Source organism: Heterocephalus glaber, unplaced genomic scaffold, assembly GCF_053883595.1.
Source record: "Heterocephalus glaber isolate CG9 unplaced genomic scaffold, H.glaber_assembly_v1.0 deba00001773, whole genome shotgun sequence".
Classification (NCBI taxonomy): Eukaryota; Metazoa; Chordata; class Mammalia; order Rodentia; family Bathyergidae; genus Heterocephalus; species Heterocephalus glaber.
The window spans coordinates 1,579,699-1,601,029 of NW_028258463.1; the positions used below are offsets into that span (position 1 = coordinate 1,579,699).

Genomic DNA, 21,331 nt, shown 5'->3' on the forward strand with positions numbered 1-21,331 from the left:
TACCATTGGAAGATACTGGGTAAAGGGAACATGGGATTAATCTCCTTCTATTATTTCTTACAACAGCATGTGTGTGCAACTACAATGATCTCAAAGTTAAAAGGTGGCTTAAAAAGTTGGACAACTATGAAAATAGCCTGCCCTAGTAGTCTGGGTTAACATGTCTTCAATATTCAAATGTACCTTGATTTATGATTGAGTTATATCCCGATAAAACTATCACAGATGAAAACTATCATAAATCAAATATGCATTTAATCATAGCTTAGCAGCACAGTGCCTGGTAGAGTAACAGTTGATACCTCCATGATCCCATGGATGCCTGGGAAGTGCAGCAGCTTCTACTGCCCAGCATTGCCACAGACATTCTTATTGCATATTGTTAGTTTGAGAAAAGAGCAACATTTAAAATTTGAAGTGTGATTTCTATTGAATACATATTGCTATTGCACGATCATCATAAAGTAAAAACAAATTGCAAAGTAAACCATTGTAAGTTAAGGGCCATCTTCTATTAGTGGTTTCTTGGCATGAAAACTTTAGTGAGTATCATGGTGTGGTTCTGGGAACATGAAAGCTATGTCAGCTTGGGTGGTAACAATCTACTGCTGAGCAGCAGATAGATGGATTTTGCATACAGGTGGCCTGGATGTATGCTACCTGATTCACTGTTGTGTAACCAGGGTCTAGTGCAGTGCTTTACACACATGCACACACACACACATAATCAGTCACAATTACTGAATATAATATTGAATAAAAGATCACTTTCAGAATTCCACTAACTGTACTGCCTCTGAGGTGGACTGTGTTGATTATATGTTAACTCTAATGGAATTGTTGCCTCTGAGATTCTCTAGTGATGATGTCCAAGGGCAGTGTAAAGTGACTTGCCTGAAAATCTGGTGCTTCCTCAGACATCAAAAACACTCCTTGGTGGAAGCCAAAGGAATTGTGGCCTCATAGTGAAGGTAGATTATCTGTTGCATATTATTTTGAGCAACTAATCCATTCTCAGGAAACTGTCATATTTATGCATATTTATGTCATATTCATATTCTCAGGAATTTGTCACAAATATGCAATAACATGAACAGATAGTGCACATTCATTGCAAGAGTGCTTCTGGTCACCAAGACTTGGAATCAATTGGACTATTTAAATAAGCCATAGCAATCTTTATACTGGAACATCATGCAGCTGATAAAAAGACCTGGTAGATATGTATTACTGACATAGAAAGGCATTTGAGACAAATTTTAAGCAGCAAGTTCAAAAAAGTTCTCTCTTTTTTTTTTTTTGGTACTGGGGACCGAACTTGGGTCCTTGAGCTTGTGCAGCAGGCGGAGAAACCACTGAACTAAATCCCCAGCCCCCAAAATTCTCATTTTTTGCATAAAAAGGAATACAAACTCTAAGTTTGGTAGTACAGACATAGGAAAAGTAGAAATACATACTCTATGCTATTAACATGATTATCTTGGGAGGAGGTAGAATTATGGGGAACTCATTATTCTATTTCTATAAATTTGAATAGGTTATTACTAGTATCAGTAAGTTTTATAATCAGACAAAGATGTTTTTCTTTTAAAGAGTGAATATAGGCTTTGGACTTTAAGAGATTTTATGTTTGAATTCCAGCACTTCTATTAACTATGAAAATTTGGATGTTACTTAATCTCCTTAGTAAGTAAATTTTCCTCATCTGTAAAATGGGGATGATTATATTTAATGTATAAAGTTACCTTATGACCAAGGCCTGGCTTAAGGCAGTTATTCTAAAAAGTATGTTTGTTACCATTTCCAAGACTGCCGAAAAGTGGTAGATATCTGATTATTGCATTTGCTTATGAATTATCAGTGGTGTAAAACCTGATATCCACCAGGCCTGGCAGATACACTGAATTTTCAGGACAGGCTGCTCTGTCTCAGTTGTTTTCCAGTATCATCCAAGATTCAAAATAAATATTATTCCATATCAGTACCCTGTTTTGATATTCATGTTTTATAGGCATGCTCACCTCTTACTCTTCATTCAGCTGCCAAGGTCCCTGCTAAGCCAACTTAGCTGACTTAGTGACATACAAAGACTTTCAAAGCTGTGTATCTTCATCACTCAATGAGTCCAACTTTACTACACCCAACCCCACTTACAAATGGCAGAGCCACCAAGGCATTCTGTGATTAGATCTCTGGTTTTCAACTTTGTTGTGGGAGATGAATGTCCACATTCATTTTTGGTCCATATGGTAGAGAAATCCTCAGCTCAGGCCATTATATTACAGAGTTTTGATGCCACATAGTTAAAATGGAGTAGGAGAAGCCAGCCAAATGGTTTTAGAACATTCATGATTAAACTGAACCATTATGACTGATCCTAAAGTATTGCACAAAACACACTGTGATCTTTAATGTGCAGAGAGAGCCAGTCGGATCTGTCAGTGTCACTGCCAGAAAGGAGACAGACCAGAGTTTAATCCCAGCTAAGGGCAGAGGAGGTAGCACAGCTAACAACGTGGTTCTGGGAACCACAGGTCACACAACCCCAAATATTCTCTCTTACATCTGAGAGGTAGCACCAACACATGGGACATTCCTGTCAGCACTGTGGATATCTGAGGCATTATGGGAATATTTCCAGTGACATCAAACTCACTAAATTTGGAGAAATGCCATCTTTACACAGTTTTGTGAGAACATTGCCTATGGTTATTAATATAAGCACGCCAACTCTTGTTCTCTCTCTCTCTAGGGATGATGCAGAAAACTAGATTAGAAAACAGTGATTGTGTATTGAAATTAGTGGTCACAACTCTTTTAGAGTACTTGTATGCATGAACATGTGATGATGGACTCAGGAAATCCAAATTCTGAAGATCCTGGAGCAGATTTCTCAATGCAGAAGTACAGAGAAGAGAGAGACCCTAAGCCTGTGGACAATCAGAGAAACATCTTAGGACCCTACCACAGCACACTGCCAATAATGGGTGTCTCCTTGGGTGTGAAATCTGTCTTCCTACTACCCTTGGAACCCTATAGGAGCAGCAGTGGTAGAGGTCATTTTCCCAAACGCTTTGCTCCTTGGGCTTATGTGTCTGACCTATCAACACTGACCTTGAAAGTTTCAGTTTGATTCATTTTCTTTAAAAAAAAAAAGCAATTTCCTGTGTCTAAGGGAGGGGGGAAAGGTTAAAAAATATCATTATAAAGGCTCCAAAGATTTTTGGGACATCAAATTGCTCTGACAAACCATTTTTATGAGTTAAGTGTAAAGGAAACAGAAACATACGGATTAAATTTCCCTTAAAATACACATGGGCTTAAAAATTAAGGGGGAAAGAAGGACTTGGCAACATAGACTTCAGGCTTTGCCAAACCCCAGCTCCTGAGAAATAACTTGAGATGCTTGACAAACCCAAAAAGCAGCTGGTTTTGCCCTGTGCCTTCATCAAGCGACATCTAGAGTCCTGTGTGATTGGAACCTCTATAAGTGAAATATGCTAATTTACAAACTCATGTTCTGATTCTTCAAATTACCCTAAACATTCCCTATTTATAAAATTTCGCCCTAAAGGCCTAGTCCTCCTCAGGTTTTCCTTGTATCCAGGCAAAATCACAGATCAGCGTTACAATGCACATTTCACGGGTGGAAACATGGAGCTCCGTGAGGTCCGATCTAGATGGTTTGTGGTAGCTTTCTGAAGACAGAAAATTTACCTCCATGCACCCTGTGCCTGCCTTAGGAATTGAGAGAATTACTGGTTCGTATTCTACAATACACTTGTGGACTTACGATAAGCATAAACTCATTAAGCATTGAGAATTCAGAGGGGTCTGTGTGAACGTAATGAAATGTGTAACATTCTTTCATTCCTTCAATGAACAAATGCTCACAGTGCACAACTGTTCTATTCAAATCACAGTGGAGGAGAGAAGTGAAGGCATCTAGCACTTGTTGGGGTTTACTATGTGCCAAGCATTGTGCTGCTTCCTATGCAGTATCTCATTTAACACTCACCTCAAATCTCAGATGTTTTTGCTATGATCTTTCTATTTTACAGAGGGAGAGGGAGACATAGTGGGATTTTACAGTTGATCAAAGATTGGTTAGAAAGATCAGATCTGGAATTCAAAGCCAAGTTTGATGTTTAAGACACTTGGATGTGGCCTGCAACATCCTCACAGTCTCTCGAACTATGACATATTCAAATGGAAGTGTAACAAATGGATAAATATCCCAGAGACATACAGAACATGGAAGGATCCCTTTCTACTGAAGTCAGGAAGGCTTGTGTAAGAAGCGGATTTTGATTAGGATTTTGGAGGCTGAGTAAGACCTAAGGAGTATGGCGGCTGGGTTCGGGGTTCAGAACCAATTCTGCTGGGGAGGACATCTGATGTGGGGATGGGTGGGTAAAGGAGTGAAGTCCAAGGAATGGCAGAGGGTCTTGCAAGGACTTAGAGATTTCACTGAATGTGCCATTGACTAGGGCAAATGCAATTATGCACCATGGACCACCACAAAAGAAAAGAGAACTTCCAAAGTAACTCAGATACCTTCATCTGCTGTTGCCTAGCAAATGAGAATAAGATAGGAGGAGAATTCTGTGATGTGCTCACATAGATTCTGACTCTGAGAGTTTTGGGGATGTGAGCATCTTGCAGAGCTAAGAGTCTCTTAGAGTTCAAGGGTGCACGTTTCTGCAACACAGCCTCTCTCATGGTAGCTGGCATGCAATCCTAGTCCTTCCTGGGGCAGGAAGACTCATAGTCTACGATGGGATTGCTGAGAAGGAGTGATTTTGACCATATGTGATATTTATCTTATTTGCTGATTTTAGAATTCAACCTTCCTATGTAAATAAAAATCCACTCCATCTGCTTATTTTGTAAATGAACCCTTGAAATTAGAATGGTCGAATTGTTAAAAATCCTTCAAGTAGATGTAGTTTAAAAAATCAATCCAAACAAAATGTTAATTGTGCATGAAAATATATGCAGACGCTAAAATTCTTACTAATGCATGAACATATATTAACCTCTAAATATATACAAAAGGACATATTGTGCTTAAGAAGAAAACAAGTATTCACCTGTTTGTGACAAACCAAGCATAGAGACATTTGACAGTTTCCTAAATGCTACTTATTAATAATAGCAGGGGGGCGTCAATACTCGAGGGTGGGAAAGTCAGTAAACAAGCAGTGAGGCTGAGAAGAGTCATCATAACGATGCTATGAGAATAAGAACTTTTAAGAACTACAAAGGTGCATGAATAGTTGTATCATGTGACAATGTGTTGCAGAAATGTAACTTTTCCTTGGACTTTTTCTTTAAATATGGAAGCAAACTACATGGATTTTTAGAAAAATTAAAATATGCATAAAACACAAAAGATCAAAAGACAGAAAAAAATCCATTCATAATCCCATCACAGAGATAATGGCTATTTCCTTCCATATGTTTGTTTTTACATATTTACATTGGTTCATGCTCTATATTAATTATTTTCAAATGTTAACATGCATCAGTTCACCTGCCAGTTATCAAAGCACACATTTCTGTGGGCTCTCCCTCTTTTCTTTCCCTCTCTTCTTCCTCTCTCTCTTTTCCTTTACTTTTCTATTTTGATTTGGTTTGGTTTTTTGCAGTATTGGGAATTGAACCCAGGGGGCTTTACCACTGAGCTACATCCCTTGTCCTATCTATTTATTTAAAAAATTTGACACAAGATCTCCCTAATTTGCCCAGGTTGGACTCCAACTTATGATCTTGCTGCCTCAGCCTCCCTAAGTTCTGGGATTGCAGACATGTGCCACTGCGCCTGGCTTCACATTTCTTTAAAAACAATCCTGAGCTCAGTGAGATGAATATCTAGGGGTGGGAGATAAAAGGAGACATTGGCACTCTTATGTTTAGAGGATTTTAGAATATCCAAGTCCTCACTCCAACAACGAGAAGGGTCCTAGTTAATAATTTGAAGTATGAAGCAAGGATCTCATGAGCCCAGAAAAGCTGTGCCTCCCAGGAGGCTGGTACCAGTGACTTCTGAGAGGGACCAAGTCGTGCTTTTGAAATGCATCGCAGGAGAGCATCAAAAACAAGACTCTCCCAGAGTCTTGCTTTGACTGGAGACCAGCTTGTTCCAAAAGCTGATTCCAGAAGTGGCTTGATGAGCCTACAGTTACACAGAGACCTCTGAAACTCTTGGAGAGCAGCTCTTACCACAGAGGCATGATATGGGATGCTCCAGCCTTCCTGCCTTTTGCTCGGCCTCAGCAATGAGCAACGGAAACAGTTAAACTGCCAGCGGCTCCCAAACAGTGGTTTCCACCCTCAGCGACTGCCAGCCCCTGCCGGCTCACCACACACAGCCTCAGAGGTCTGGCTCCAGAGCTCTTCTCTGCCCAGACGCCACTGTGACAATGAGGAGAAAGGAAGACTGTGGCCACCATGGAGCTCCAGGGGTCAGTGATGCTCAGCAGCTTCCACCTTCACCCGTGGCCTGTGCCTTTCTCCTCATCTCATCTCATGAAAATCTGGGCCCCTCTTTCTCATTCATTTTCTCACACTGTCCCTGAAAATGAGGCACAATGCAGCTGCATTTCAGAGGGACGAAACTCTGGGCAATTTTGTACTGTTCACCGTGGGTGATTCCAGTCAAAGAATTGTAACAAGGACACCAAATGTTGCTTGAACAGTGATAGTCATGCAGCATGTCATGTGTGTTACTCAATTTAATCCTTGTGTTACTCCTCGCATGTTACCAATGAAGAAACAGGGCCATGTCACTTAGCTGGCCCATGATAGGAGTGGACTTGATTTCATCTATCTAACTCCAGAGCTTGAGTTCTCTACCACCATAATCATCGGCTTCTTTTCAGAAGGTATCTTGCATTTAATCTGCTCATCAGGCTCAGCTCAGTGCCAATGAAAGCCACGTATTGCATTTTACTTTTTTTTTTGGAAAATCTTAAATGGCAGAGCAGATTCTTCATAATCTATTTTAAGCCCTGGTCTTCTGGTTTCTGATTCACCCTGGTGGTACTGGACCACAGGAAGCATGTGGAGGTAGACCAGGAGGCACTTAAAGATGTCATGTCCGTCAACCAGAGGTTTCAATCAAAGCTACACCGCTATCTAAGGAAGTTGTTTTCAAACTATAATTTTTGTGTAGCTATCTATAGCTTAATTATATACACATATCCACACACTGATGCATATATTATACATTCATATATACCTGTTGTGATTTGACTATGTTCCCCTATAGTTCACATGCTGGATATTTAATTCTCAGTGTTAAGAGTTACAACTTTGTTTTGAGACAGGTTCTTGCTATATGGTTCAGGCTGGCCCTGAACTTGTGGCGATCCTCCTGCCTTAGTCTTCTGAGTGCTGGAATTATAGGAGTATGTCACCAAACCTGGCAAGAGCTAAGACTTTTAAAAGATGGCTAGGCAGTGAGGGTCCTAGCATCACAAATGAATTAATGCTCTTAATTCTGCAGTGGGTTCATTATAAAAGGGTGAGTTTGGCTTCTCTTTGTCCATTTTCCTCTCTTACCCTCTTTTTGCCATTATATCATGTGACACCCTTTGCAAAGATGCAGTAAGAATGCCAGATGCCAGCTTCTAGATCTTTAATTTCTCAGCCTTTAGAACTGTGAATTACCTAGACTGGGATTTTCTGGTATAGTAGCACAAAATGGACTAAGATAGTAGCCTTACTGAGTATACAGATACACGTGTATGATTGAGTCTCCCTTACACACACACACACACACACACACACACACACACACACACACAAAGTATCAGTTTTTCTGTTTATATTGCAATGAGACCAAATCTTCTCACAGGGAAGCAGCTATTCAAGGTGAGGGTAGCCTACATCTCCCTGGAAAGCTTTTTAAACATAAACTACTGGGCCCCACACCCAGAGATTCTGGTCCTGGAGGGCTACAGGGGACCCAAGAATTTGATTTTTCTAACCAGTTCCTAGTGCTGCTTATACTGCAGGTCTGGGGATTGTCTCTGAGAATGACAGAGGCAGGGACATGCCAAGGCTAAACCTATGGCAAGAGTAGCTTTTGCTGTAATATTTTAAAGGAGATTGCCTTTTTCCTTGAATTGATGCTCCTTTGCTTATCTGCTGAAAAGACTGTTTGGGGATATGAACAGAGAGAACCATCTGGAGAATTAGCCACACTTCAAACCGAGTCTTCCCCATCATGACAAGGGGTCCCAAGGCTGTAGCTAGTGAGATCCCAGGGGTTTTCGTTAGCACATAAAAGCCAGAAGAAACCAGTGTTGTCCAATAGGTGGCTTGACACAGTCTTTTTTTTTTTTTTGACACAGTCTTCTCTTTATCAGTAATGGAAAATGATACTGGCTTCTTTGTTGCTTAATAAGTTTTAGAGGGGATCACAAACAAACCCAGTCATTTTCTGTAGCTGTCCTAGGAAGTGAACTTTCCTCCTGCTGTCAGGTAGATCATAGTGTCTTGCTGCAAATGGTCTTATTTTCTCAGTTTCACACATAGATGTGTTCTGTGCACGGTCTCCCAGGCTCTGGTGGTGTAGGCCTTGTCCTGGGTGTATACCTTCTGGAAATTCTTTAGTGCATCAGAGTAGAGGGAGTTTGGGATCAACACTCGGTAATATTTTCATCCAAATTAATGGGTTGAATTCTGTGGCAGAAAACTTCTGCCGTTTCTGCTAGCTTTGGGCTGTCCCTGAATGACACGGTCATAAACAAACAGGTCAAGCTCCTGCTACAACTTGAAGTTCTGTATGTCTTGAACTATTTTTCTAAAGTAAAACAATATACAAAATACTGTGCTAGGCCACACATTCTGCCCTACCAAATAATCAAATTCTCCAACTCCTACTTTCTTTGCCTAGGATGGAGGAAGCCAGCTTAACTCGCCATGTGAACATTCTGAGAGAGAACCAAAGTCCGAAAACGTGTTTTCTTCTTTGATAAACTTCTTTGGCCAAGTACAATGACCTGAATTATGGTGTGGCTCATGGCCCAAGAATCTTAAACTTGGTTTCTGCTCTGCCTGTCCCAGCCTCCTTTCATGCAGTGGTGTCTGGCGCACAGTACTATGGACTATCCTTGGGTTTCCAGTGCCCATAATACCTTCTCTTCTTCAATATCAGCCACCAGGGGATTACTGGGCCATAGATAACCCCAAACAGAGCTAACCCAGAAGCAAACCCAGTGTTTGATTTGGGAAAACATTATTTGGTTTCTTTATAGAGCTATTTTGTCTCTCTAGCTGATAGCAAAACAAATTTTGGTTCCCCGAGTGCCAATAGCCTTTAATAATGTGCTAATCAGGGAAGAAAGCAAAAACTGAAGTTTAATGAAAGGATGACGGACTATGCTCACAAAGGGCCAGGTAGATAAACCACATGGAAAAGTCATTCATGCCTAGAGTAGTAAGAAGAAAGCTAGCAGATCCTTCAGGCTAAAGACCTCAGGCTTTTCCTCTTCCCTAGAGTCCTGGAAAAGAGATGGAGACCCTGGGATTATCAGAGATGAATAAAGCCCAGGCCTTGTTTTCAAGGAGCTAGTGACCCAACAAATGGATTAATGTTTATTCAGTCAATTATTTGGCAGATAATCATTGGACATTTTGTATGCATCTGAGAGCTTGTTTATGCCATCAAGTCCCAGAGTAGAAAGAGGCTCTACACTGGGGGCCCAAAAGTTCCCAGCTGTCATCTGTGCTCACCTTGCATCACCACTCAATCTCTGATCACATTGCCACTGTGTAAGGCAGTCTTTCATCGCTCCAAAAGAGTCATTGCACAAATGTTCATTTTGTACCATCCTGAATCCATTATCTGCCTTCCTGTGTCTTACCCTGAATGAACCCTGTGTCTATGTGGAAAAATACTGTGGACTAACTCAATAACTCTGCCCTCCCTGAAGGGCTTTCTCTTTCCCCCTAAAATAACCACACACACACACACATGCGCGCGCACACACACACACCCTAAATGGCTGTTGGGCTTGTTTTTGCACCTGTGCTTGGCAGTGTTGATAGTAGACTATACGTGACGTAATGAATTATAAAGGTGGGAAAGATCAGGATGAAAATGCCCAGGCCTCTATCTAACATGACACCTGGAACATAGGTCTTCAGGAAATATTTGTCAAAAGAATTGCACAAATGGATGAATAGTGGGTAAACGAATAGTGTATGAGTTACTAACTGGGCCAATGATGGCAAACCTTTTAGGCACTGAGTGCCAAACTGCAACTCAAAACCCACTTTTTTATCTCAAACTGCTGACACTGCCATTAAACCTGAATACTGAGGTTTTAGGCTAGAAAAAACAACTCTTCATTAACATCTTTTGCCTTAAAAGAAAAACATAGTAACACATGTGCCATAGGTTTGCCATCACTGAACTAGACTGTAAAGTTTTAGCGTTATGGCCTTTGTCTTGTACATCTTCATGTACCCAGTGCCAACGACTGTACTTGGCCCACCTATAGGAGTTCCAAAATAAATAATTTCTGGATGAACAAAATTGGAAACCCTTGGCATATAAGTGGGCACTGAATAAATGCTTGTTGTCTGGAAAAAAATGAATGCATGAATGGATGCATGAATGAACATGCAAATCAAGAAGAGATGCATTACAGGGGCTAATTATTTTGCTTTGACTGGAGAGACATTACAATGGGTAGGTGACAAAAGTATGACTCCATTTAATAGGGCTGAGAAGCTCTTTCCTACCGTTGACTCAGCAGCCCTGGCAGTGTGCCTTCATCCTGCGGTCTTTCCTAACACGCTAGGGTTAGCTAGGTGAGATGGCAATGTTCTTTCTTTATTTTCTTTATAAACCAAACACTGCTTTGCTTAGAAGTTCTACATTGGTTTGGTTTGCTTTCCAGTTGCTTAAGGGAACATGGATGTTAACTAGAAATGGTTACAGATGCTAGCAGAGAAGTTGGTTCAGTAACAGAAAAAAGAAAGGCCTGGACAAAATGAACACGTGCCGATGTCTACAGCCTGGTTCTACTAGGACCACCTGGAGGTCCATCACACACAGCAGAAGGGCGGACATCAGCGTCTCCCAAGAGGCACCTTCTGGGGCTGTGGCACGCTCTTGGTAGAGCAATGTTTCCCCAGGCATGGTCCTTAGGTTTTCAGAGCTACACTGTCTGAAGAGGACATCACATTTTCCTTTTGATTCCACAACTCTTGGCCCCCAGAAAGCAACCTTAAGATGGTGCAGGATCGAGAGTACTGAAATCTGGTTTGTTTGTTTTTTTCTCCAGCCATTGTTAAATCCTCAGCCTCTGAGTCAGTTCAACCGCACTGCCCAGGAAACCAAATGTGACTTTGTCCTAGTGGGAATCTGACTCAGCCTCTGCCTCTTCAGAAGGCATTGAACGTTCCAAGTCAGTGATGGGAGCCAATCATTTGCACTGGTGTGTCCTTCTGAGATGCCACCTGATTGGCTTTCCCGTGCTTTACTGAAAAGAACAAAACCCTTGTAGCTGCTCCAAAGGTTATAAAGAATTTGTCACAAACTTTGGAAGAATTACATGTAGCCTAATGCCCTCTTCTCCAAAATACCCTCTTCTCTAAGCTAATTAGCTCCTGGTTCTTTATTAAAGTGGGATCATTGGCTAATTAATGTTGAAGGCTTTTGGCACTACAAAGATCTTCAGAGAAATGGATGAACAGGCTAGGAAAATTCAACAGATACCTACCAAGTATCAGAAGCCATCTTCCTTTTTTGCTTCTAAAGGAACCCAAAAGAGTTTCTGGATGGCACAAAGAGCCAGTAGCAGGCTGGGTGGTCAGGCCATTTGCTGACTCTGCTCTTAAGTTCCAAGCCCTGCAGCAAAGGACCATAGGCCAAGTTGGGCAAGAAGTGAAGGCTACCCAAGGCCACTGTTACAGGCAGCTATCCAGTGTTCAGGTCAGCCTAGCTAGTTGAAGCCAACATTAATTTAGCTGGAATAAAACCAGGAGCAGTACATTAGGCTCCTAAATATGTGGCCATTTCACATCTGGGCATCAGAAGGTCAGTTCTGTGCAGCAGGATAACACATGTCCATTGACATGGCCTTGACCTGGATTGATCTGCCCTACTTGGACATTGCTGGTCATTTGAGGCAGGCACCTTCCAATCATATGAATTTCTTTTGAGGCTGTGTGAGGGAATCCCCTCAAAATAGAAAATTTCCATGTTTGATCAATTAATGAGTCAAAACATCATACAAGAACCTTGCAGTTTAGAGAAAATTAGAAGAGATTCTGGAGGAGATATGAGTGTGAGACCACATGCACACAGATACTAACAATGATCCTGCCAAATTCTCCTGCAGCTATTTTGTCCTTCAGGAATTAACTGACAGTTTAAATTACTGGTATTTCTTAGGATGGATGGAGCCCCAGTAATCCAGGTTCTTATTTACAAACTAGAGATACAGTTTTTTAGGAGTTGAGGGATATGCTTGTGAGATTTTGTCCCCACCCCCATTTTCCCTTTCAACCTTAATTCCTTATATATTAAGTCTGTTCTTCAAGCACCTTAGCTGCCTCCTAGCCTAGAGACATGAGACGAGCACTCATGAAAGCTTGTCTTCATATCGTTAATTTTCACAGGAGGGGAGGAAATGAGATCAGACACTGTCCAGAGTAATTTTGATATCAGACATTCTTCTAAACATCTGCAAATCAATAGAAATTGAGGTGAGAGGGGTTATTAGGGAGTGCTGTAAAGTGACTAATGAGACTAGTTACCTTCTTCATAAGCTGGACTCTGAATAGAAAATTTAATATTTTGATTTGAATTGCCGAGATGTTCCTTATTTGCAGTATCACACAGAGCCTACTCTTCACTGGATCCTTGCAATACCTTGTGTGTGTTTCCTCAGGTAGAAAAGGTGATATGGGGAGACAGTTTTGGGTTTGGCTGCTAATCCAAAGTGCCAGCTAACATATTTCAAATTTTACAAAGAAAAGTTGAAAATGGCTAAGTCAAGGCATGGACACATAAATTTGATCTAGAGATATAGGTTAGTACAGATACAGAGACTGTATTTGGATAGGTCTATATAGGTTCAATGTTTCCTTGGGTGCTTGTGGCTTTTAAGAACCCCTTCAACTCCATCATTTTATAGTTTTGCACATGTCATCTTTATTTCAAAGTTGGAAAAAATGAATTGCAGAGAAGCAAAGAGATTTCCTATGAGAATGGTTAAAGTTCCTGTTGAAATTACTGGGCAAATGGTGAAGTCGGTGCTGTCATTTTAAAGGGTTCACAGTCCCACCTAAAATCCTTGTTGGAATATGAGAACTGAAGAAAGTGGAGAGAAAAAGATTGAGAGAGAGGAGGGAGGAAACATGAGAGCTAGGAGAGTGAGCAGAGAGGAAGAGAAGGGCTGAAAAAGAAAGGGAAAGGGGGAATAAAAAGGGCAGAAAGGAAGATAAAAAAATAAAACACTTATGCTGTTAGGGAAGATGGGATAATCTGAGGGATTGGGAGCCAGCCCCGCAGCTAGCTAGCTGCTGGATGAAGCTGTCCAAGTCTCAGCCTTCTCACCTGTGAAGTCGGACTAGTCCCATCAGCTTGGTCTGCCCTCTCAGAGTTTGCAGATGAGAAGAGACCTGGGATACCAAAGAGTTTTGGGGAACACAAAGTGCTCTTCAACTTGGCAGCAGCTCTGTGGCAGAAACAACTACTCCATATGAGGGATCGGGGTTTTGGATACCTTGGAGGGTCACTCACAACGTTTGAATTCTCTGTTGCTACTGAGTTGCAGCGAGGCCAGTGTGGGCTTCGTTTGTAAACACTGAAGATTCCAAAGCCGTGGGGAAGGAGGCGGGCGCGCTGCCCTGAAGTGGGGGCTCCAGGCGCCAGCAGAAATGGAGCTGTCTCCCTGCTCTTGGTTGCCAGGACACCAACACTTAGAGCAGCCACAGGGCAAGTTTGACTCCCAACCAGCAAAGCAGAGAAAGAGCTCAATTGAGATGCCCAGCCCTGCCAGAAAGCTTCTTGCTGCCCTGAATGAGAACTTTACACTGCTAAGGGGCTGAGGACTGGCTCGTAAATGTTAAGCATCCCTTGGGCTTTCTTGGGAGCAAATCTGCGGTCCTTTTGGCCCTCGGAGCAGAATTAGAGGCCTCATAGCTGGGCCCAAGAGGTGGGGACAGAAGAGAAAAGACAACTATTTCTGAACTCTACAAACTAGCTTTTTCCAGGACTCCATGAGGCAAATTCTAGGGCTCTAACATGAGACTCTCCCCTATCCTCATAGCTTAACTCTGATACAATAAATGCTGATTAATTTAGTTCCTTCATTTGCTTCTCTTTAGGGAAAAATATCCAGCTGCCTTTGCCAGTGGAACACTCTGTTTACTTAAAACAAAGAGAACAGAACACAGGGCCTTTCAATGACTCAAGGTCCACTGTCACAGAAATGGATATGATTCGAAGTTACATTTAAATGGCATCAGGGGGTGTCTTGCTGAAAGCTTTGCGATTGTGTTAACCTTGTGCTCTGCTGGGCCATCAAACGTTGTCCTACTGCATGGTCCACCTGCACAATCTGTGCCCGGTGGAACAAATAGATTCCCCATCACCAGCAGCCCCGTCAATATTCACCCTACAGAACTAGAGATTTAATTATTTGCCTGTATCCCATTTGATAGTGTTTGTTTAGTTTGAGGATTGGTTGGCCTTTGTAAGGTTTCTGCTTCAAACTGCAGAACAGTATTTTGCTATGAGAAAAGACTGAAAACAGTGACTTGCATAGTGATTCGAAGATGGTCCCCTGTCTACACCCAGGTGCAAAGCTGTCCCCCCCACTCCCGTTTGTCACAGCTACATCATCATTCACTCCTTAAAGACCCTCCTTTGGAAACCTGGGTCTGCTAAGTATGTAGGTAAGCTGTTAGGTCACATGTCATCATTAAAATAAACTTCCTAGTTTCTGTTTGGGGGCTAAAGACGTAATTAGGCACTGTCCTAGGCACTCTCCAGATATCATTTAATTCCAAGGCTGGAATTCAACACACGAAATAGAATTTGTTGCCTTCATTCCAAGAAAACTGAAACCTAGAGAGGTTAAGCTCTTTGTCCAAAGCCACAAAGCTGAATAACCAGGACTTGAGGCCAGGCTTGTCTGATCCATGGCCTGGCTCAGACCTCTACATGGTGCCGCTTTTCTGTTAGCAGGGGCAGCTGGGAGTGGAAAGTGATCTGATTCCACATCAGACTGACTCTACTGACTGGCTCTGTGGCTTTGAGCAAGTTATTTTCTTTCCTGTGTTTCCCTTCTCACTTGTAAATTGGGAAGAGTGAGGCCTGGCATATCTACATCACAGAGTCATGAAGATCACATGCAAAAAAATTCCTAGTTCTGAAACAAGCCTCATGAGTGTAAGAGATTGTAGACTTTTTCCTTATTGTGACATCCTATATCACAATATCAAGAGACTCATATTAGAAAAGTTTTGATGGAAGAAGGTCACAAGGATCATGATACTTGCCTATGTGGGTAGATAACTCGGAAAGGATGGAAGGTTATATTTTCCTAAGGTCATCTCTATCCCTGTCTCTGTCTCTGTCTCTGTCTGTATCAATAACTATCTCATCCTACATGATCTTCTTAAAGAAGGGTGTAAATTTGGGGGCAGAGTTCTTTACCCACGAATCTTGGCAGTGGCTTGCAGTTTCCTTGATCAGTGGAATACAATGGAAACTTGCAATGTAACTTGAGTGTTGAATGGGGCTAGGACATAAAAAGGATGCAGCTTCCACCTGGCTTGGGATATTTGCCTTGGGAACCTGGCTGCCATATTGTGAGGAAGCCCCAGTCATGTAGAGAGGCCAATGTGTAGGTGTTCCTGGTACAGATATATGAGTGCCCCAGCTGATAGTGAGTGTTGCCCTGCAGACATTGGAAGAACTGACCTTTCAGATCTTTCTACCTCTCAACATTTGAATCTTCCAGAAGGGGCCACAGATACCAGGGAGCAGAGATAAAGTATCCCCAATATGTCTGAGCTAAATTCCCGAACTACAGAAACAATGAGGGTTAATACCTTATTGTGATTGTTTTAAGTAGTTAAGTTTGGGGTGGTTCATTATGTACCAGTAGATGTTATATGCAAGGAAACACTTAAACAGAGTCATAGACTCTAGTTATCATTGTGGTTTTTTCTAAGATTTATATCCTTGCAGGAGGTTTATATTTTATATTTTAGAAGTTCAAGGTGATTGTGGAAGGCAAAAGATGTTGGAGGCTACTCTGAAGCTATAGATCTGAGGGACTGACCAGCTGCAGGCCACTGGAAAATAGCTAACTAAGCAGGTGGAGCATAGTACTAGATAGGGTGACTTTCTACACTGGGATGCTGTCATTCTTTTGAAAGTGAATGGGAGTGTTACTAAAATAGGGTTACTCTGGGACAACAGGTGCAGACAGGGATGTTCTGAGTAAACTAGGATTTAGAGACACAGAAACTAGGTGAACACTGGGAGATCAGAAAGAGAAGATGAGGATCTGGGACGTTGGCAGGCCACAGCAGGGATACATGGAGGGAGGCGATCACTATGGGAAACCTGGACAAGGAGGTCTATGTTTGTTACAGTTATAAAATCACGGGGCTGGGGTGCAGAGGCAGAATTCCGGTCTTGGATGAGGAGAGGAAGGCCCACTTTTAATGATGGACAAGCTAAGAAGTGAAACATATCAGCCGTATAGCACTTCAGCTCTCAGAACTCTCTTTATCAAAATGAGAATTTTGGCCCGGGGATTTAGCTTAGGGGTTCAGTGCCTGCCTCGCAAGCGCAAGGTCCTGAGTTTGATCCCCAGTACAAAAAAAACAAAAACAAAAAAAACCCAGGTGAATTTCAGAAATATCTATTTTCTTGCAAGAAATTCCTTAAATAGACTAGGAAAAAAGATGGAGAAACACATGAAGAAGACATTGAGGGATGTATGTGTGCGTGTGCGTGTGCGTGTGTGTGTGTGTGTAAGGAGAAAGGTAAATAATAAAGTGGGTGGAAGGATATTCTGGAGGGAGGGTTTTGTAGGGTTTTGGGGCACACTTGAACTGGGGTAACGGTAACTCCAAGTTCTAAAAAAAAAAAACCCATGAGGACAGAATGCTACCTCCAGCCCAGCGGTTCCAGGGAATAAGGCCTTAGCAGCTTGTCCAGTCTCTGTCCCACACTCTTTAGAGAATATGAATTTGTCTGCAAGGAAAAGACCACACACACTCCCCCAGCAAACCCCTGCTGTCACCCTAAATGGCATTGGTGAGGTTCAATTAAAATTTTGTGAGAGGAAAACAGGTTATAAGGACATCGCAGTTGTAAATGTCTCCATGACATGACTTTCTGAAGTACTCAAATATTCCTTTCTATCAAAAATTAGTGCAATATTTATATAGCTACAGAATATATAGGAATAAATAGACTCTCGAGTTGTGCTTCGTATTTTGCATACCCCCTTCCAGGTAATTTGGGTACTTTCTGACTTGTTTCTGACATCTATGGCAATTGTTCCTCCACTGAGGAGCTGAAGGAATTTGCTGGCGCCCCTTCCCTTACCCCACTGAGCTTGTGTTCAGTGGACTGGTGAAGCCCTCTTTACAGCTGTCTGCACATTTCCTATTTGTGTCCAGACCTCCTGCTGGTCTATACACTGAAGCTCCCAGACCGCTATTCTTTTACCAGATTTGGACTTTCACATCTCTGTTGGGAAGTGGGCATTTTATTTTGTTACATAGGGCAGGGACCTTCAAACTTGACTATAACTTATATTAAGAAACACTTAAAAAAACCCCACTTTTCACATTATGACTCAGCAAATGTACACACCTCATATAAAAAAAAATACAAAACTTTCACAAGAAAAGAACCCTTATAGAGCACCTTGTTTTGTACTCATATGGTTTCCATCGTGTTCTAATCTGAGCTGTGCTTTTTTGTGCTGAGGTATTCTATTAGATTAAGTAAGATTCAATTACAATTGGAAATCATTAGCTCTAATGGGATACTTTTTCCATTTAAGAAGGTTGAGTGTGTGAACAAAAACAAGGGAAATGAAAGATCTTACGAACATTTTCAACTCATACTTTCAAAGACAACTTTAAAAGATGAGCTACAAATTAGAAATTTTGTAATACTCTTTAGTAATCTAGGAATGGAATGTAAAACATTTAAGTCCACTGTTGGAATTTTCCAAATTAATTTTTTTCATAAGTTTTGAGCATTTGAACATGTTATATATGTGAAAGTAGGAGAGAGTCTATATTAAGATTTGAGTAAAATTTCTGTTTCTCTGTATCTTTCTGCTTCTCTCTCCCTCTCCCTATTCCTCCCTCTCTCTTCCCTTCCCACTCCCTCCCCTTTCTCATACATAAACCCATGTATTTGCCCATGAACACACATACATTCACAGGCACATATAGTATCTCCAAATTTCTCTGAAACTCTTATCAAATATGTGGGTATAGGGCATTTCGTTTCCCTGTTAGAAGCATCTAAATGTCTATTGCTAGGAGCAATGGCTTGTTTCTTCTGAAACCCATGTTGAAATTTGATTGCTGTTATGGTAGTGTTGTGTGGAGGAGCCTTTAAGAAATGATTAAGTCATGAAGAGGAGTTAATGCTTTGTTCAGGAGAGTGGGTTTGTTTTCTCCAGAGAAGGTTCTTATAAAGCAAGGCTGCCCCTCAGGTTTTGTCTCTTCCATACTTGCTCTTGTGCCTTTCTACTTTTCTGCCATGTTATGATGTAGCCTGAGGCCCTTTTCAGATGCAGCCACTGGAGCTTGGATTTCCAGCCTCTGTAACTATGAGCTAAATAAACTTTTTTCCACTGCAAACTTCACAGTCTCACGTACTCTTTTATGGCCACAGAAAATGGACTAAGACACTGGGTCCAGAAACATATAAGCCATAGCATAGTCATATTAAAGAGTCATCAGTCTTTTGCAAGCTATAAATAGTATCAAATTATCTTCCATTCTGAAAGATACGGGTTTGTAGCAGTTAAAATGGATAAGATAAAGTCATTTAAGAAGAGGAAATATTTCCTTGAAGGAGAAAAAAAAAATCTTCGTAAAGAGAAAGGTAAAAAGAAGCTGCTATTTAACTGAGGTGTTAGGGGACCTGCTGACCCTTCACGTATATTACCACATTTCATGCAGTAACAGTGTGAGGTAATATTCATCCACTGTATGTCAAAGTTCATAAAGTAGGGGGTAGGACTAACGGTGAGCAAAGGTTTCAGTGATCTACCCTCTGCTATAGATGTGCTTTTGGCCAAGTTAAGGGATTTTCAGGAATATTTCCTTGGGTTATGTATGCGACTACTAGCCCTGCGCCTAGGTTGGAGATTCACTGGCAGAAGGATTTTGGGGGACAGGGAGCAATGTGTGGAGAACTGACCACAGCAGCCTTCTTTCTGTCCCTTATATTGTATTCAGGGTAACCCCCTAAGGGCAGGTAGCACTCACACCCAGGGTTGGCACCCTTAATCCTAGCATCACACCATGAATCAATTTCAGCGTCACATCTTTAATCCCAGTATCACACACTCAACCTCCAGCCGCCTCTGTAAAGCTCCACCTATGACTGCATGAGGCTTTGGGAGGACATCTAGATACAAGACATAAAAGCTACCTCAGTAAAATTGCCAGCGATTATAATACATATAGTGAATATGCCAACATTGTGTCAAGATTCCAGGTCCTACACATTCATGTATAAATCACTCTTGGTACCAGGCCTTTTATTTCTTTTTTCGTTAATTGCTGGTTAGAGTGTACTCCTTTTCTAAGTTATGAAATCCATTCATTTTATTGGATCAACTCTCTTCTAATATCCAGACAAAAACTGCACTCTCCGTGCCATGTAATTGTTTTGGACCGGTTCAAAACTGTTTACATCAAACTTGTCTTTTTCTTGGAAGACTTTTAAAAAATGAAAACATTTCCCAGTACTTGCATAACACTTTACAGTTTATAAAAGTGCTTGTAAAAGTTTTAATCTTTACAATGTAGTTTACATACAGATCTTAAGTACATACTCTGATGAATTTTAGCAAATGCTTCAATAAATATATACACCTTTGTAACCCATACCTCACCCAAGAGAAGACATTTCCAGCATCCCTGGGAGTCCCAGACTAATGCATATTTTCCTCCTCCACCAACACACAAAGGCAAGCTGTCCTCTGGCTTTTATCACTGGATGAATGCAATCTTACTACATGCATACTTTGGTAATCTTTTTAGGAGTAAGGGGTAATTTAAAAAATCAGAGTATGTCACACTAAGGATGTACAGGAAAGTCATGATATTCCCTGCATCATGAGGACTCCAACTCATGTGTCTGGCTTCTTTTGCCCAAACTGTTTGTCAGACTCATCCATGTCATTATTTGTAGCAGTAGTTTATTTCTTTACAGGGCTAAGGTTGAATATACAAACTCATGTTTATCCTCCACATGTTGATGGACATTTGAGTTGTTTCCATATTTTGACCATTATGAATAAGGCTCCCATAAACATTCCTGTAGAAGTTTTTGTTTTTATCTCAGGTAGACAGAAGTAAAATTGCTATATCATAGGGTAGGTATTTTATAACCTAATTGCTAAACAGTTTTGTAATGTAATTATATATAATTTTATATGTCCACAAGCAATATATTTGAATTCCAATTGTTCTACATGCTTGCTCGCATTTGTTATTATCAGCATTTTAATTTTAGCCATTTTAATATGTGAGAGGGATATTTCATTCTGATTGTAATTAGCATTACCTTGATGTATAATGAATTTGAGCAGGTTTTAAGAATGTGCTTACTGATTATTTTTGTATCTTTTATAAAGTATTTTTTCAAGTTACTCTTTCTTTCTCCCCGCTACCCCACCCCGCCCCGCCTTCTTTCTATTTATTCTGGGGCTTTAACCTAGGGCTTCACATATGCTAAGCATGCTCTCTGCTATTGAACTAAATTTCCAACCCCTTATCTTTTGTCCATTTTAAAATTGAGTTGTCTTTTTTGTTATTACCATTTAGGAGCTTTTTATTCTGAATATAAATCTTATTCAACATGAATATTTTTTCCCAGTTTGTGGCCAGCCTATTTGTATAGTGTTTTAGTGATTCTCTTAAATATTTAATATAGGTAATATTATAATTTATCTTTATTTAATGGTTTGTACTTTTATGTCCTGTTTTGGAAGTCTTTGGAAATATTTTATTTTTAATTTCTTCTGTAAACTATATTTTTAGCTTATTCGCCTAGATGTATGATCCATACAATTTATTTTTA

At 40.9% G+C, this 21,331-nt stretch overlaps 1 protein-coding gene across 3 annotated transcripts in view; it reads right to left on the minus strand.

The window, feature by feature from the left end:
- Nucleotides 1–21,331, minus strand: part of Ankfn1 (ankyrin repeat and fibronectin type III domain containing 1) — a 406,041-nt gene that overhangs the window by 188,189 nt on the left and 196,521 nt on the right. The gene's annotated exons all lie outside the window — the stretch shown is intronic.